Genomic DNA, 18,749 nt, shown 5'->3' with positions numbered 1-18,749 from the left:
TTACTTGTAGAGAATTTCAGTTTGGGTCTCATTATGTCAAGGTAGAGATTTGCATTTTAATGGGGAAATCATGAAACCCGGGTCCAGTAACTGCTGAATCGCTGGTTAACAAAGGGACATTGTTCAGAGCGTGGAGAGCTTTATTTTAAAGAGCTGGTGGCAATGTAGTGTGGGTGCAGGTCTGCGCTTCCTGTCACCGCAAAATACGTGTGTGTGCTTGACACATGCGTGTGTACCTCTTAAGATTTACTGGTTTTTTTTTCAGCAGCTTTAGCAAACCTGTATTGTGGACTATTGTGTGTTGAATACAAAGTACCTCAGCCCATGCAAGAGGTGGGAAACACAGCTCCCCTTTCACATCAAAGTGGGCACCCAGGCAGGTGGAGCGGTCTGGAGAACTGCAATTTCCTCTCTCCTAAGCTCAAAACGAGACAAGAGCTTTTTCCCATTTCTTCTTTTAACAGTCCCCAAATTTTTCCCTGTAGGGCTTCAGTCTTTGAAGTTTGTCTACCCTTATCTGGATTTTAGCCTTCTTCAGACTGTAATCTTTTTAGGGAAGAGAGGCAGCCCCGTTTTAGGGGGATGAGGCAAACCTCATCCTATATTTGCACGGCTTCAGGAGTGCTGTGTTAGTCTGGAACAGTGCACTGGGTGTGTGTTTGGGAGTGTGCTGTGTATGAGCCTCTACTGAGCTGATCTGGGTGTTTCTGTGCAGGAGTGGTACGTCTGTGCATGTATGTGGTTACTTTGCATTGATTTTGGAGTTCTAAGTGGTCTCGTTGTGGACAAAGCAAGAACACAATAATACCTTTTTTTAATGTCATGTGGGAGATAACATTTAAAGAAACTGCAAATACCGAGAGGAAAAGATAATATTGCTACTCTCGTGCTTCAGCTGGGATGCCGCTTTTCCTTCCAGTACACTCGATGATTGTTTTTCTGAGAAGGGATTGTGTGTATGTATTAGAGTTTGATACATAGGCTGAATGCAAAGAAAATCTGAGTTCTGTATACATTCTCTTCTGGGCATTGAAATGACTTTTGTTGTCAAAACCTATAGAAGTGGCTTGTAGAAACTAAACACGAGGCATGCACTTGACTGCAGCTCTGAGACCTGCCTGAGAAGGTACACGTGGGCATCTCATGGGGAAGGTGCATTTGTTCTCCTTGTTTTCTCTAATAGAGAAAGTAACTCAGGATAAAACTGTGTTTTTCTTGGGGAACAGAAAATCGTAATGGCAATGGGAACATGATTCCGCTATTTCAGAATTAGCAGTCCGTGTGTGTATCAGGGGATTAATGTAACCAGCTGAGAAAATAATAATGCGTTGGAACAGGGGGTTGTGCAGCTGCTGGTAGAAGTGGCATGCATACAGTATAAGAACAGTTAAAACTGCACACTGAACATGAATATAGTCCAATAAATTGCATGAATAATAAACGGACCCCTATCGGACCTCTGATTTACAGAACTAAATAAGTAAATAAAATATTCTCAATTTAGTCTAAGCTTCAGATTCTCACAAGAGAGCTCCTCAGCTGGCAGAAATCGATTTCATGACTCCAAATTGCTATCTGAGGATCTGTCCCAAGAATATAATGCAGTCAAGGGTTGTGGGGTCAGTCACAAATATTCCAAATCTTTAAGCTGTAAGTGTTGCTTAGAGGGAGCTTTCTATTTTAGGTTTATATAGCATCACTCCTTACCGTATTGCCTTCCTGCTTTCAATAAGAATTAAAAAAAGAATTAATAGTAAGGTCCTTTGTGAAACTCGTATTTTTTTTCAGTGAAAATCTTGATAATTCATTTTAGTGTTTTATTTCAATTTTGTTACTGTTTCACAATAATGATGAAAAAAAGTGAGGTGGGTTTTGGTGGAGTGGAAGCCCAGCTACAACAGAGACATAATGCAGATGTGTCAAATGCCATAAGTGCAATATAAATACAAAAGGCAATTTGGTTGGTTTTGGAAGGAGAGCGACTTTTGTACTAAGCATAAGCTGAGTTTCGTGATTTGTTGCATCCTCCTGCCCTTTTAACGTGTGATCACCTTGATCTCTGAGTATGTCAGCAGCACTGCTGGGGAAGCAGATCGTAGCCTCGAGTTCCAGCCTGGCACGCGGCTCCAGCTCGCACCAGTGGCGGCAGGCCTGGGTGCATGCAGCACACCCTTCGCTTCTGGGCCACGGACCAACCTGCGGGCCTGAACCTCTTCTGCCACTTTGAAGGCATCAACAATTACCTGGCTAAGCTTGCTTGCTCCATGTGCTTCCAGCTTTCGGGCTATTTTAATTTGCTTTTGTGAATCTTTATCAGCTAGATGATTTTCTCCACTCTTGAAGGCAGAGCTTTCATGCCGTTATTCGCTGTCAGTAGTCCTTTATCTTGCAAGCACTTGCAGTGTAAAATACAGAAACATAACGCTATCTAACGAAAATAAGGTTGTTGGAGATGGTTCACTCCTGCAGTGAACATAACCCCATTATTGAACCTTGCACTAACACTGTGGCCCAGCTGCCTGCTAAATTCATTTTCTTTTCCTGGCGTTTAAATTGACATTTTTATGTAAGGCCCTGATGTTGTTATTTCTTCCCTAAATCGTCTCCAAAGCTCAGCTCCCAGTGCTGGAAGAGTGGCATCAAATTTCCGCTGAAGACAGAGGAAGTCTTCCCCGTAACTTATTTGGTAGCTGGGGCCAGAAGCAAGATTTTGCCATAAATCTCCATCAGTATGCCTCCCACAAGTAGCCTCTGTCTGTCTTTCATAAGATTTCTGTGTGTGGAGCTGGAGAACAGGAGGCAGAGACTTTTGAGGCATGTGCAGTGTGAGGGTGGTCTACCTGCGAGATAAACCCCACCCTGTTACTGACCAGTGCTGTTATCATTGGGGAAAAAAAAGTTAGGGAATGCAAAAACAAAGCAAGCCAATATTTTGTATGGCACTTGTGAAATTCATGGCTGGAAGGAGCCATCTGGGGGCATACAGAGGGTTTGGAGAAGTGTTATATCACATTTTATAACCACTAACAACCTCCCCAAGAACACGGGCTGAGACTGAGCCTGGTGCTAATCAGATCTCATGTTGCAGACAGACAGTTGTTTGCCTGCAGGAATTGAGGAGGGGAAAAACTTTTTCTCTCGTTTTTTGTTTCTTGATTCTCCCCTCATGGCTGCTTAGGGAATCTGGAATAATTCAGCTGAGGCTGGGGGAATCAGTGTGGCATACAGCTAACAACTGACATACATGAATCAGGTCTATAGCTGCAGATTTTGAGGGAGGGAAAAGAAAGAGATCTGAGGAATTTTGTGAGTTGCTGTGTAAGAAAGCAGAATTACAGCGGCTTTGAGTTCTGATGGAAACAGCAGAACAAGTTCATACATCACCTAGCAGCACAGCGCTAGCATCTTGTAAGTGCACGTTAACTACAGCAGCACAGAGCTGGCACAATTATCTCGACGTAAAACAAAACCTAGTATTTTGAGTGTGTTCTCCAGCTTTGTCAGATGCTATCAAAATGCTTTTTATTTTTTTCTCTTCACTATGGGACGTCAGTGCTGGAAACTGAGTCCGCATCAAGCTGCAAGCCCCGCGTAGAAAACAGAGCCTGGTTTCTTTCTTGGCAGCCTCTGCCCCTGTATTGTTATAAAATGAACCAGGGAGAAGAAGGAGAGTTTTTGCAATGCCAGAAAGCAAAAATAACAGGTCATTTTAACCACAATTAACATGTATTTAAATAGTTATTTTACAGAAAGTTGGCTATTGCCCCAGACAGATCATTTTTTGAGTTGAAACACAGCGGAATAGTAACTAAGCAACAGAGCAGCTGGCGGGGCTCGGATCACCTAAGGAGGCTGATGGAGGAGTCCCCAGGTGAAGGCGAGGGGGGATTTTAAAACAAAGGTGCTTGCAATAGCAAGCTTTGCAGAGGGGAAGAAAAGACAGCAGGCTGCTTTACAAAGGGGAAGCTGGTTCCCTTTTCTCAAGAAACACCATGCATTGAACCTCTGACCTAAACCTGAGGAGTGCTGAAATATGGCAAGGAATTTGAAGTGTGGTGGGGCATGGGAGCGTCTCCTGTGTTACAGATATTCCTTATGTTGCTGCTTAAGGTTAAGAGTCTGGGCCCCTTGAAAAATGTAGAGGCTGTCTTTGCTTTGACTCTCCTCTGGGACTACGCACAGGGTTGGAGCTCTGGACGAATGAACGCCGAAGGAACTGCAGGGTGTTAGGAGGCAGCGCTGCTCCTGTAGCCCTCGTACTGCACTCCCGGGAACTCACAGTAACCAGCAAAAGCACTAGAGAAAGGAACAGGAGTTTTTGCAGAGATCTGAGGAAAAAATGAAAGCAAACAGTAAAAGTGCTGTAGAGCACCGAAGCAGAGATACAGGCGGTCAGTAGGCAGGATGTAATCAAGGCCATATAGCACCTTGTACAGATACCTGAGTTCTAGCTTCCAGAAAAGAAGTTTAATATGATTTCTGTTCTTAAAAGCATACATTTCTGCTTCTTTCTTTCTTTTTTTTTTTAGTCTTAAACTACAAGAGGTGTAGAAAAAGCCATTTTATGTCCATATTTCCCAATTTCCCAGAACCTTTTTCTACAGGTCTGCTGATAAAAACACAGCAAGATGTTCTGTATGCTGAGAGTCTGAGTAGCAGATAGCAGTGGTGCTTGTCTTTACCACTACAGAAGGTGTCCAGTGCTATTTGGTGGGTTTTAAGAAGGGTGTTTAAATGGCGTTTGTGGTTGACAGAAGGTAAAAAATGTCATCAGTGCAATCAGATCCATTGAAGCCACTGTAAAACTTGTTTACTTAAATGAGCACTGGGTCGTGGCTTGCACTTCTGTGTCTCAGCAGGAGGTTGCCTCCCGGCCTGTACACCACTGCACATTTTATTGGTCAAGAAAGACCAGCTGCTACCCGTCCTTTGCAGGCACAGTATTGCTCTTGTGCATCAAATTTGGTCAGTACATCAGTTTGGTTCCTCTTCTGCTCAGTCACTGGAACTCCCAGAGGACCTTTTCATTCCCGTTGTTTCCAGGTGTTTTACAAGAGTCGTTGCAGTAAATCTCAATTTACTGTCTTCAGTAAATCTCAATATCTTTTTTTCTTTGAACCCCATGAAAGAAACAAAAACCTTGTCCTCAGATGGGTCTGCTGAGTGTTAAAGACTGGAGACGTTCATGCTGCTCCACTGAGGGTAAAGGAATTGGGACATTTGTGAAGTACTGCAGGTAATCTAGCAGCTGTTCACCTTCAGCCATGAATCCAAAGTGGTATCTTAAGTAGTGTGTGTACATACTAAACTGTCTTTTAATATGAAAAATATTAAATATTTGCTGATTTTGAGTTATGAGAGTCATCTCTTCTGCCTAAAGAGAGGAGGCGTAATACTCTGACTGTCTGGGAGACCAAGATAATATTCATGCTTTGTTAATTTTACATCTAGAGAGTCTTTCCTTGTAGGCTGAGTGTGCCGTTCGAGTGGCAGCATTGTGTGGATAAGGGGTATACTGATCAGGTATAAAACCATCATTTCTAATCTCTGTTTTACCTCCTCAGTGGGTACAAAATACATTGCTTTAGAGATGCAGATTTTCTCCATTCCTGTGCAAACACTTCCATTTCTTTATGTACCAATTACTGTGACCTCAGAATGGCAGCATTTGGCATTCATGGAATTTTAGTTAAAAAGAAAATGGCATGGCATTTAAAAATGCAAGGTTCTCCCCTTTTCTTTATAAATGCAAAAGTGAACCTTGAAGGAGGGAGGGGAAGCCTTATTAAGGGTTTTTGAGGAAAAAAGCAAGTCCAGTACTACACTACAAGCAGACTCTACAATTTTAACAAATCTGGGTATCTTATGCTTTTGCAGGTAATTCTGTCTTTTCTGTCTGATATAGCTTCACAAATCATTCCTTTACTATAATATAAGTTAAAGGCACCCTTGGCAGGTTTTTCTTTTTTTATAAATAGTTACATATGGATTATTTGTACTTAATTTTTTTGGTTATGCTCACTTTTTTTGAAAATGCCTTTGAAGTATGGAATTCTGCACTTAAACATACCAAGAATTGATAACAGTGACACCTTTGCTACTGTAAATGGAAGAGAATTAGGCTGCTTCATTAATTTCTGCCTTGTAATTCAATGAAAGCCTATTTGCAAATATACCCTACAAAGATTTGGGTGTGACTCAGGTCTTCCTCAGGACGTTCCCATGTAGGTGAACTGCTGTAAATATGTTGCATTAGTACATGCCATCTGTTATTTTGGGGTATGTCTGAAGATGGACAATATTTTAGACTGTAATACCCATATTCAGGTGGATTAATTTGACAAGAAAACTACAATGAAAAATGTTTGTACAAAGAATTTATCTGACCAGTTTTTCTTTTGTGACTATATAGGGCATTGCCTAAAATCTAGCCTGGTAAATGATCTTCTGATAAGTTGATCAGATAGGGGACCTTCAGACTATTAAACACAAGAGAAGAGTGAGCTCATTCCCTAAAATTTCTTGCTGTTCATCATAATAAGTTAATCTTAATAGGTTTCTCCTAGTTACCTGCCAGGTTTTTAATCCATTGGGTGCATGGCCTGGGCATGAGTTTACCTTGCAAGGCAAGGACCCTGGTTGGTAGCTTGGGATCTGCAATCCTGTGCGGTGAGGACAAATTCTCTAAGCTATCTGGAGGCACAGGACTCTGCATGAGCCCTTCCTGTGCTAGTGGATTCTGCAAAGCTCTAGTTTTCATGGGTTTGTATTTGTTTTTCTTATATTAGCAATGTGGAGGCTGCACTTTTTTTTATCTGGAACAGTTAAACATTGACAGTCTTTTATTAGGTGTGATGATCAAAAAGTTAAATTGGTGACAAAAAAAGGAAATCTAAATGTCTGGAATGGCTAAACAAACAAACATGTTCAGTAAAACAAAGTGAAATATTAAAAACATGCATGGAAGTTGTCCCTGAAAGTTATAAATTGCCTGTTAGGCTAAATTAGGATGAAAAGTCTTAGTCACTATTTCAGTATGTGGACATAGGCTCTGATGAAAAACACCGTAATATTTCCTTGAAATAATCTCTTCAGGTAACCTTTGCCTAAAATATGAGTCTTTTGTGTAAGCTTTGGTAGTTCCTTTGATCTGCTACAATGTAAAAGTGGTATTACTTTAGGTACTGAAACTTCCTCTCCCTAGAAACACCAGTGCCTTGTCACAGAAATAAGGTTGTCATTCATCTATTAAGATTTTAATTGAGTCAATAAATAACCATACTGAGTTTCTACACTGGAGGACTGCTGAAGTATGAAACCTCAATTTAGTCTCTTGTGTTTAATCATTTGTTATTAGACAGGGAGTTTGGTGGTGTGTGTTCATCTGTTCTCTCTGCCTTCTCTTAAACATTTTATTGCATCTTCTCTGCTCGCTCACTTGAAAGACAAATCTAGGGCACAGAGGACCCCATGGTTTCCAAAACTGTGCACCTGAACTGCACGGCAGAGCAGATGATTTATTTATATATATATTTTTTTAACTTCTTCCTGCTTTGTTATCTTATGGGAAGGAAAAATGATGCAAGGGGTGCATCCCTTGGGCTACAGACTCCAGTTCATGATTTGTTTTCTGGCAGCAAGGCAGGGGGTTAGTAGTCTTGGACAGATCTTGGGAAGAAGATCCAAAGCAAGAGAATCTGCTTGTGTTTCATTTCTGTTTCCCTTCTTTCCAGATATGCTAAACCACCATCATCATTAGTGAAATGTTTTCAGTGAAGCGTCAAAACTTTACTTGTCTTATCTTTTTGCTGGAAAATGCAGGTAGCGCTCGTATTCCTTTGGTACTGCCATTGCATCAGTCATATAAAGCACTTGTACGACTGCAGAACCTGCTGTGCTGAAGGGAAGGCATCCCATCTGAATTGGTGGTAAAGAAATAATGAAATCAGCTGGGGTCTGCTCAGTACTGGTGAGCTGTTTTTCATTTCTTAAACCTGAGCTCATCTAAGGTACAATAAACATGAGTGCGATAGTCCGTAACCACCCAGAGGTAGGAGGCGTTAACAGCAAGTAACCCACAGGACACCGCGGGCATGACCAAGTGTAAAAGCTCTGTATCTTCTGTATTGAGCAATACCTGATATCTGATGCTGTCTGCTCCCGTGTGCTTTTTGCTGCTTGCTGTCTCAGTGACAGTTAGCTAGAGCCTGGTGCTCCACAGTGTAGTAAGTCAATGAATTCATGACTCAGGCCCCCCATTTCCTTGTTCATCTTATCAATCTCTATCAGTCTACCCTATCAGCCTAGCTGCTAAGTAGAAACAGGCTGGGAAAGGAACAAAACTGCAGTATCATATTAATCTATCATGTGACTGCCTGTTTTTTGGGAGTGCTTGGGTATTTTTAACCAGTTTGTTAAAGCTAGATGTTTGGTCATGTACCTCTCGTGCCCCAGGTATGCTGCTTGGTTTTTTTGGTTACTTTTTGGCTTCCTCAGCACTCAACAGCACAACAGTTTGTCTGGCAGTTATGGGGAAATGAACCCTTCAAGGACAGCAGGCAGGAATGGAAATACCGATATGGGATACACTTGGGTAGTGGTGTTTTTCCATACTCTTTACACCACAATTCCTCTGCAATAGCATTGTCTTTCCTTTATGGTGTCTGCTAAAGCTTTTGAATTCAAAAATATATTGAATTTTAAGGTTTTCTATTCATCCATTCCTGTTAGATCAGCAGAGTTGTATCTCTTAATGCTCCACAATTGCCTGCTGTGACAATGAATGGCCTCTCTTCAGTATTCAAGATTATTTGAAGATAGTTTTCACCCTCCACACGAAATCCCATTTCTAAGTTTTCTCAGCATCATGTGCTGCTGTGTCAAGTTACATGTATTGTGAGTTTGTGCGGTGAAACACAAATGTCAAAGACTGCCCATCACAGAATTGTGTGTCAGAGTTGATATGCGTTACTAGATTTCCACAACAGGGAGATCACACTGTAACAGAGAAACAAGAAGACAGGGCAAGGCTCTCAGCAGTCCTTTGAAAAACAGTACCAGGGTGCTACGGGGAACAGTTCATGCAGTGCCATCTCTGTCCTACTTTGTCACTCCTGCCTGCCGGGATAACCGCGTTTAACAGGAGGTCAGCTGTGACAAGTGACCTTGAAGTGGTAGCTGGTAGCAGCAGTATAGTCCCTTTGTCTGGAACTTTTTTTATTCCCACAGAGCAGCTTTTATAGGTTTGTTTTATAGACCTCTATGTTCAGATGTTCTTCCTACCCTGCTACGTGTATTTAGACAAAAAGTAGGCTTGAGAGTTTCACATAAAACATTATAACTCCCCTGAGGCTGCGAGACACTTTACTGCACATGAAGATTTGCCCCAAGAGCATTATGCTGCATGCACATGTTGCAGCAAAGTGTGTACAGCACGGTTGGCAGAGGCCCCAGGGCAAAGACCAACGTGGGACCCCTTTTCTAACTGGTTGTTACTGTTCTTCCTCTTCTTGCCATCTGCTCCGAGGTCCCTCCAGCTCCTGAGCTCCTGTGAAGGTACCCAGACTTTACACTTGATTGCTACTGACCTGTGTGGTGCTGGAGGAAAGGAAGAGGAGGATTGGAAAGAGTTTAAAAAATAAGTAATTATATATGTATCCTGTTAGGAAAAACAGTAATTCACTTTAAAAAAAAATATACAAAGTCAAAAAGGTTGAATCCAGCTGCTCTTAACACTAGTATATCTGTTTGCTCATACTCTTTTCTACTATACAATGTTATATTATTCATAGTAGAGGCTGCAAGGTGTCTGAGAAATAGATGGGAGCAGGAAAAAACAATCCGCTAATGTATTGTATCCCAGGTTCATTAGCATCTTGTTTTACTCTAATGCAGCAGGTATGTCTGCCAAATGCAAAACTTGGCCCACTGCTCTAAATTATAAAGCTGAGTAACTCTGCTTCTGCATCCTGACTGTGAATTAGAAAAATGTAAGTGACAGCAAAGCTAATTGCAGTAGACTTAACACTACTGGTTTTAAATAAGGATGTGGTGCTGTGGGAAGCCACATGCTGAGTGTCAAATGTAAGTTGCTTTCCCCTTTTTCTTTCTCTCTTTTTGTAGGCTCTGTCTTCCTCTGCTTTTCTTTTGTTGTTAGCGCCTTCTTTCTGGTCTTGAGAACTGAAAGTGCTCACTGAAAAGGTAACGCTGGAGATCCATATTCATATCAAGTTCCAATCTAGTAGCAGCTGCCTTTAAAATGGCTGTCAAACACATTTTTGGTGAGCTGTGCTTGCTAAGCATTTTCTAGTGCTGATGTCATTAGCATAAAAGAAGGCTGATTACCCACGTGATCAGTTCTTCCCCATTAAATTAAAAAGAAATATTAGATTTTTTATAGAAATTACATATATCAGTGTCTTGAAGCTGTAATTTGTCTTCGCTTCTCTCTTGTCCTCCGGAAGTATAAATAGGCATCAACGCATGTCATGCCATTAAGTGTCATTTTTATGGTTTCGAGCAGGTAGCCAGTTGCTTCCTGCAAGCAGCATCTAATTGTATTTCAGTCATCAGGCAGGGGTTATATTTATTTCACATTCATGCTAAACTATTTTGTGTGTTTAACCTTTCTTCAGCTATGTCAGATTTCATGGTATAGTGCAGACAATTCAATGCATTATGCTGTTCAACCCCTATTTTTTCATAGAAAATTCAGAGGGGATGCAGTAGTGCATGTAGCAGATATATTTAAATGCTGATTGGTTTTATATGGAAAGGAGCATTTCAGTTGGCAGCAGGCTGTGGTAGAAGGAAAAATGGAGGAACTGCATCGCTGTAGATCAAGAAGGATGCTCTTGTCTTGATGTGGAGACCGCAGACCGTGGCAGATTTTGCAATAGGTCACTAAGAGTCAAGCTACAAATGGCCACTGGTACAAACCACTGTGGTCTCCTCTCTGAAAAAAGCGGGGAGGACGGCACGCTGCTGGTTTGTTGCTCTTCTTAGAACAAAGATAAGACAACTAGATATGTTCCTTAAGATATGGGAGCATGTCAGAGAGAAATAACGTACGAAATTACGACAAATAAACCTGTATATCTTCCAGTGGTATTTCTGTTAAACTCAGATACCATATGGTGTGACTTACTGTTCAAACATCAGAGTTCCTCTCCACAAAAACATTCAAGTGAAATAGTATGTTACTCTTACTTCACATAGCAAATCATTGTAAAGAATTTGGGTTCGTTAAGTTATCTTCTTTGGAATCACAGAATCATTAAGGTTGGAGAAGACCTCCAAGATCATCTGGTCCAACCATCCCCCTACCACCAATGTCACCCGCTAGACCATGTCCCTAAGCACTAGGTCCAACCTCCCCTTGAACACCAGAGGGGTGGTGGAAGCCATGAAGATGAACTTCATACTGGTTGTGTACTGTATGCAAAACTGACCTGAGTTAGACTGGATTTTTTGCCTCTTTTGACCCAAAACTTGCTTACAGAGTGAGTAAATTATCACCGCCATTTTACAAAAAGAAGAGACGAAGTCTCAAGCAGAGGCTGTCTCCTGTCTCCTGATTTGCTTTTTTGACCACGGTGTCATTGCCCTTCTGTTTATGCATGAAGATGTCCCTGAACTAAAACAATAACAAAGAATCACCAGGGAATTAGCAACAGTTTTCTAATAGTATGATAATTCGGAAAGGCAATTATATGCACCAAGTTTGGATCCATTCAGAGTTAAGCAAAAATAAGAGAGGACCTTGGTTGGCCTTTGAAAACTAAATTCTACAGAGGCTAATAATTTGTCTGATTGACTAGAGGTATAATTTACATGATACGTGTTTCGGAGGGAGAACTATGTTTTACCTTATTTCCTGCTTTTGTTTCTCATAAAGCGCTAATTTTACCACATGCTGTACCAATGTTTTCCCCACAGAAGAAATGTTTCACTAGATAATTTTCGCTGGTGTGTACATGCACGGGCCGGAAACAGTAGCTTTTTAATTGACACAGTTGAGCGCAGTACAGATAATAACTGCTATTTCAATGAGAGTTCTCGTTCTTCATCTTAGCTATTGTTCGGGAATGTAAAGAAGATTTTAACCACCTGAATATAAACGCCTGTATCTGAAAACTCTGGCTATTGATAGCACATGTATGTGGAACATATTCTAGAAATACCATGGCATTTCACAGATTTGGGCCCTTTATCCCACTCCCCTTAAATTCAGTGCTAAAAAAAAAAATATTGGCTAGACAGAGCAAAACTCCCGCTGGTTTCTGTGAAAGGAGAAAAATTTCCAGGCATGCAGCAGGATCAAGGGGAAAGAGCTGAATCTTGGAAACCGTCAGAGAGCTTAGAAAATTCTGTTGCTTGAACGCAAAACAAAAGCAATACTGTGGCTTTATCGGCCTCTGAAATGTAATTCTTCTGATTCAGCATCTGCTTAACACTGTAGAGTAACACCGTGCAGCGTATATTTAGAATACAGGGCAGAAAATGAGGAATAATTTACTGATGCTGTAGAAAGGGTTTGAAGGGCTCACGGGCTCTGTGCTTGATGCATCTGCTTTGTGCCCTCCCCAGCCCCATCATTTCCTTCCAGGGGGAGTCACTGGTCCAAAGCCTTGCTCTAAATACCAGGTTGTTTCCCTTTTAAGCATTAAGCTCTTCAGTTGTGAGACCCTTAAGGTTTCCACAAGTGTTGCTCTTCCACTGGCTGGTTGCCATTTCGGATGCATTTCTATCTACGCGATATTTAGCTGCTGGACCCCTGTAGTATTTCGCACCCCTAGTTGATGATATGCTTTACAAAGCCCAAATTCTTATCTTTCCGTACTATTGTTGCAGAGGAGAATCAAGGAGCTCTTCAGAGCTGATGAGCTTTTCTTTCTTTGGAGATAAAAATAATAATAATAAAATCTATGCATGTGCAATCTAGGTGAAAGCAGAAATAAATAGGTATGAGACCTAAAAGTCTGTCTTGCTCCTTCTCAATCAGGCACTGCAAAAGCTCTCTGTCTCTTCAGCTTTAGAGGGACCTCCAGAGTAGGCATAGCTTTTTGTTCCATCATGGAGTGAGGTTTGGAGGTGGGAGAGGTCTGGATGCAGCTGTGCCAGAGCTGTGTTCGGCTGGACAGCAGTTCTCTGCAAATTGCCATGAACCGATGGAGGGAAGCATTCACTGCATGGTGGCTGATACTAATGTTGACATAGCCTGAAAAAGCTGTAGAGATGAAGATTATGCCACGTGTGTCCCTTTTTAGAGGGGTATACTTAGCTAATGTGGTGGGTTGGCCGTAGCCAGCAGCTGAGCACCCACACAGCCCCTCACCCTGCTCTGCCCTGCCTCCAGTGGGATGAGGGAGAGAACAGGGAGAGCAAAAGTGAGAAAACTCGTGGGTCAAGATGCATGCAGCTCAGTAGGTGAAAGGAAGAGGGAAAAAATACAAGCAAAGCAAAGGAAATCGTTCACCACCTCCCACGGGCAGATCGATGCCCAGCCAGTCTCCAAACAGCAGCCACCTTGCAAGGAAGCCCACCCTTTTCTTCCTCCGTCCATCTTTATTGCTGAGCATGACATGATCTAAAACAAACCTAAACCACAGCACCGTGCTCTGAAGAAAGCTAACTCCATCCCAGCCAGACCCAGCATATTCACATTCGCACGGCCCGTTCAGATTTCCGTATGGAAAGGGCCCTTCACCTCGCAGCGTACGTAACCCCTTGTAATTAATGAACCTCCTACCTCCTCCCTCTGCTGCCGGTTGGTCAGGTAAGGGAGCAGTAATTTAGCAACTACACTGAAAGTTCAAACAGCACGATTGTCATCAAGTAGAAGAGAAGCTCTTTGGAGAACGGTTATTATTTTGCCCAGGGAAAAAAAAAAAAAAGCACGAAAAATTCTTAAAATTCTTCTCCTGCTAGACTGAAAAATTAACCTGTTGGTGAGATGGGAGTGCTTTTGTGGAGCTAGCGGTGATTACACAGCCTGTCAAACAGCAGTGGATATTTTGTTCAGCAGAATCAGTACTCTACAAGATTTGAAAGTCTTTCAGAGAGTCGTGTGGGTGTGTGAAAAGTGAAGTAACAAGAATTGTTGTTAAAGGAGAAATGAGCTAAAATGAGGCTGAGGAGGAATTTTATTTCTGAATGCTCAGAAGAAAAATCCCTTGGCACTCAGTAGTTAGATTAGAGAACAGCATAAATGCTTAGAAGAGAGAAAGTGGGCACAAGTTCTTCACACGGAGAGTGCAGTGATTTGATTTAAAAAAGCATTTTTGTGTATAGCAGTAAATTAAGTTCAACGATTAGAAGTCCCTTTTTCTTTCTCCTGCAGCAGTGTTTTTCTTTCAAATCCATACGTCTGAAGGCCTTATAACAATAACTAGGCATTTAAAACACTAAGAGGTATGCAGTTATAGAGGTATACACACCGACTTTTACTTTGGTTTATTTTCTTTATTGGCTGTTTCTCCATGATGGTGAAGTTGTACAAAGGGAGGGCTTTCTTTTCCAGAAATGCAGTTAAAAGGAGGAACTAAAAAAAAAAAAATATGCAGAAAGTTTACTATGATTTGATAGACAGGCATACAAAAGTAAGTGTGAAGTTACACGGAATAATGATGCAAATAAGGATCAGTTCGGGGATGCTAGCTGGCTGATACGCAGTGCAGTAAATCAGCTTGTAGTGAGGCTAAAGGCAGACGTGCAAATGAAATGGTTTAGTAAGAAAGCCCAGAAGGCTATTACATAAGATTACAATGCATTATTTCAAATGAAGCAATTCTTTTTGCTCGTATTAAAATATCCGAGCCCAAAGTTGGGTACCCATTGATGTTTTTGTTTGGTTTATTTTCTTAATATGCTGCAAATCATCTGAGTCATACATTTCCTTCAAGCTGATCCCAAAAATCATTAGATTTTGGCAGTGGAGTGTTTCATGTCTCATTTCTTTTATTCTATGTAATCGTGCATCTTTGACAGTCGCGTGCATTAATATACTTCCAGCACATTGACATGAGATTCTAACACTTCATTATCTTTTAGGATTGCAGAAAATATGGTAGCTGTTGGGGCTTCTGGCAAACTACATGCAGAAGGAATTTTACAAATTAATGTGAATGTCACAATATTATTTTTTTTACTGACATTTTTACTGTCACTCTGTTTCCCTACTTGCTTTTCTACCTAATTTAGTGTGTGTTGTTTTGTTCTTACTTGTTAGGATTAGTTTGGTCAGCACATAAATATCCTTGCTCATTAGATCAGGTGGTAGCCCTGATTTGAACTAACATGAGCGAAACAGAAAACTGGCCAGGTAAGCTGAAATCCACATAGATAAATAAATTATAGACATGCATGACCCAAAAAGAGAAATCTGGGCTCTGGGAAAGACAGTGCTGCAGTCTTACGCAGCAGGAACGTGCCTTTGGTAGAAAATTGTGTGTACTGCTGAGGTAGGGGTGATATATTTAAGAAAGTGACAGCACTGCTGCATTTTTTGGTGTCCAATCACCTGACAAAATCCACGTGGTGTAAACAGCTGCATGAGAAACTGGAAAGGCGTGATGGGGTTGCAATAAATGGTGATTGCTGATCTGGGAAAGTCGTTTTGAGTAATGGAGTAATCACTGCCTTTTGTTCATAGAATGAGCAGCTTTAGTCAAAAATAGAGTTACTGGTCTTAAATGCCGGGGCTTTTTGCTCTCTGACTTTCTGTGGCACGGGTCTGGGCTGGCCACATCTCACGCAGGGTGCTACTGGCACTGTGGATGCGGTCGCACTGTATTGGTATCGCAGAGCCTCGAGAAGGCGTGGATAGCTGAAAGGAAACCACAGAAAACATAGCATCCGTTAGCATCGATGGAAAAAATCCTTTCAGAAGGGGGCTGAGGGCCCGCCTTGCACAGCAGCACAGCGTGCATCGGGGCTGGCCCAGCCGTGCTCTCAGAGCAGGCTGGTTCCTGGCCTGCAGCACCGCTTGCTCCATCAGGTGGGCAGCAGGCAGGAGAAGGCAGCAGCTTTGGCTGGTGGGATAATCTGTGCTGTCTTGGCTTTCTCTGAGACAAGCCTCGCGGAGGCCAGGAGGCCAAGTTCAAGTGTTTCAAGGGCTGGATCCAGCCCCCGGGCTACTCAGCCCACACTGCTGTAAAACCGCTCTCTGTTTCAGCGTTTCATGGCAGAGCGTGCGCAGCAAAACTCCTCTCCGCCCCCTCTCTTCCCACCTGCCCAGCAAATCCAGGGCTTTAAAACCAGATTAATTCCCAAGTGTTTTTTGTCTTTGATTGTGGCACTGTGCTGAATGCATTTCACTGAGCTCATGAGTTAGAGAAACCTGTGTTATCTCATCATCTGTTGTTTTTTGCAAGTGTGAGTTATCAGGCAAGGCAATAGAGCAGTGAAAGCGCTTAGCATTAATAAAGCTAATGAACAGCAGCGTTGGGTCTGTCCTCGTGCATGCAATCAATTTTATGAAGCTGGCTTCTTCAGTCATTTCTCCAGGTGCTCCTATAGGGCCCTGGGAAAAATAAGTAATAAATACTTAAACACTTCCAATACTTAGATGAATATTTTACATTGTAGAATATGTGAATATTAGTAGCTTTAATGCAAACTTGAGAGTTAGAAAAATTTTTATAGCCAGAGTGGTTGGTCACTAGTCTATAGCTCATGGATACAGGTGGTACTGAATGAAGGAAAGTGTTTGCCAAACTGCGTGCGTTTCAAGAGGTACAGAGGGGGCAAATGGAAAAAAATGGAAAAAAAAATGGAAAATCCAGCTGCTGTGTTTTGTTCCGGTTTCTCCATCCTAAAAGCAAGAATAAACAAATTAGAAAGCAAGCCTGGTACGTCCCTGATAGAGAGATGGAGGAAACATCCCACTAAGAGGCAGCCAGCACCCTGCTGGGGCTGGAGGGCAGAGAGCACTTGGGTTTGGTAGGTTCATCTCCTGTGGGAGTAACTAACCTGCCGACTGTGTCACTCAGCTGCTGGTGCTGGAGGAAAGCAGCGCTTGGTGCGATGTAGCAGTGATCAACCACTCTTGCACACAGGCCAGGACAGCCCTGAGTTTTGAGAAGGGCTCTCCTCTCTGATCCTGGTACACTTCTCACTGGGAGGCAAGGCTGGCTTCGCTGTCAAAAATGCTTGTCCCGAAATAACCCATAAAATTACCCCAAAATACTCCATTAAGTTAGCTTTAAAACCATAATTCTAGTGGTGCTTAGATATAGGAATTTAGTCCTCTTTTTGCAGAACTTAGTCCTGTAAATGAAATATCACCTATCCAGAACCAGGTGACATTAAAATGCAGGCAAAGTTGGCTGCGTAGAAGGCACCTGGAAGCAGTGTAAGGGTAAGAAATATAATTAGGCTTTAAGGTTAGATAAAGAAGAGAACTGAGTTTTCAGATAAGCCCATTAGGGTCAAAACCAACAAGTGATTCAGCAATGAAACACAAACTGATGGAATCATGTAAGAAAATATTTTTGTGCTCCTGAGATCAGAAACACCACCACCATAGGGCACGGAACGTGACATGTAGCAGTACTTTGAATATGTTTAATCTGTTTGTACATCTCTGCGGTTTGGGTCAGCATACGTGAAAGTAGATTCTGCGGGAAGATCAGCTGAGCTTTTTCTATGGATTAACCATTGGAAATTATCAGAGGCAATCATGGTTTTCAGTTGTGCCATTTGTGAAGAGATCAATAAGGTTTCCATTAGGTCAGGAAGCCACACAGGAAAGGAAAGGAAATTATTGAAAAGTTATGACACTTAGGGAAACAGGTTCATAGTTTTCTCTTTAAATTGTCTAGAAAAGTTTCTACCTTGCTCTAGAGAGGATGTAGAATCGATGAAAACCATCCATTTTGCTATGGGAGTAGAGAACTTCTCATGATCATATGGGAGCTTGTTTTTCTCAAAAATACGTCAAGACTTGGGGGGTTTCTTACGCTATCTCCCTCTTCTAGAATCTCAAATACGAGTTAGTAGTGATCTGTATAGGTCTACAAGCTGGAAAGACACAAGTTTATTTGCGGTTTCATTTAGAGAAATGAAGCACAAAAAGGGGAAGAGAAAAAAAATGCTGTTTGTGTACCAGCAATGCATAGGCTTGCTTTGAGGTCCAGATCATGGAGAGGGTCTGACAGATTTGCTGGGCATCCCTGGGGGCCACTGAAGTGGAAAAGCAGACTGTTGGTGTCCTGGGTTGTGTGCTGTAGAGACCATCAAACGTCGGGGAGGAGGGCTTTGTGAGCAGCTAACTCGCAGGGCCATCAAAAGCACAGGATTTAGCTATCGTAATGATTTGGATAACACCAGCATCTGCCTGGAAAGGGACCCAGCAGGAGGCATTATCCAGCAAGGTATTAAATGCATTGGTGAGATTTGATATTTAAGAGAAAGTAGAGGATTCTTTTCTTTGAAAACAAACAGAAGAAACTCATTGAGGGTGTCCAGACAGAAGGTAAAATTGAGAGGAGTCGAGGATGTGTTATACAGTTTTTATGATGGGAATGAGAAAGGAAATAATAGTGGTAGACTTCAAAAAAGTGCTAACTTACCTCTTTGTGGAGGAAAGAGTGGAAGTGTAGTAAGAGACAAACCCCAGGTAGGAGAATGAGGTCCAAAGGAAGTGGAAACTATCAAGTAATGAGGGACAAGCAGGGAAGTGTAGCAGAGGCACTTTAAGGACACTATGAGAAAGACCAAAGCACAAAATGAAACGCAGCTAGCAAGAG

The 18,749-nt window shown here is 41.9% G+C and overlaps 1 protein-coding gene across 6 annotated transcripts in view; it reads left to right on the top strand.

The window, feature by feature from the left end:
• BANK1 (B cell scaffold protein with ankyrin repeats 1) overlaps positions 1-18,749 on the top strand; it is a 144,651-nt gene that overhangs the window by 96,533 nt on the left and 29,369 nt on the right. The window lies entirely within an intron of this gene.

This window comes from Anser anser (genome assembly GCF_964211835.1).
Source record: "Anser anser genome assembly, chromosome: 4".
NCBI classification, from domain to species: domain Eukaryota; kingdom Metazoa; phylum Chordata; class Aves; order Anseriformes; family Anatidae; genus Anser; species Anser anser.
Note: the sequence above shows the minus strand (reverse complement) of the source record. Positions and strands in the feature narration are given on the sequence as shown.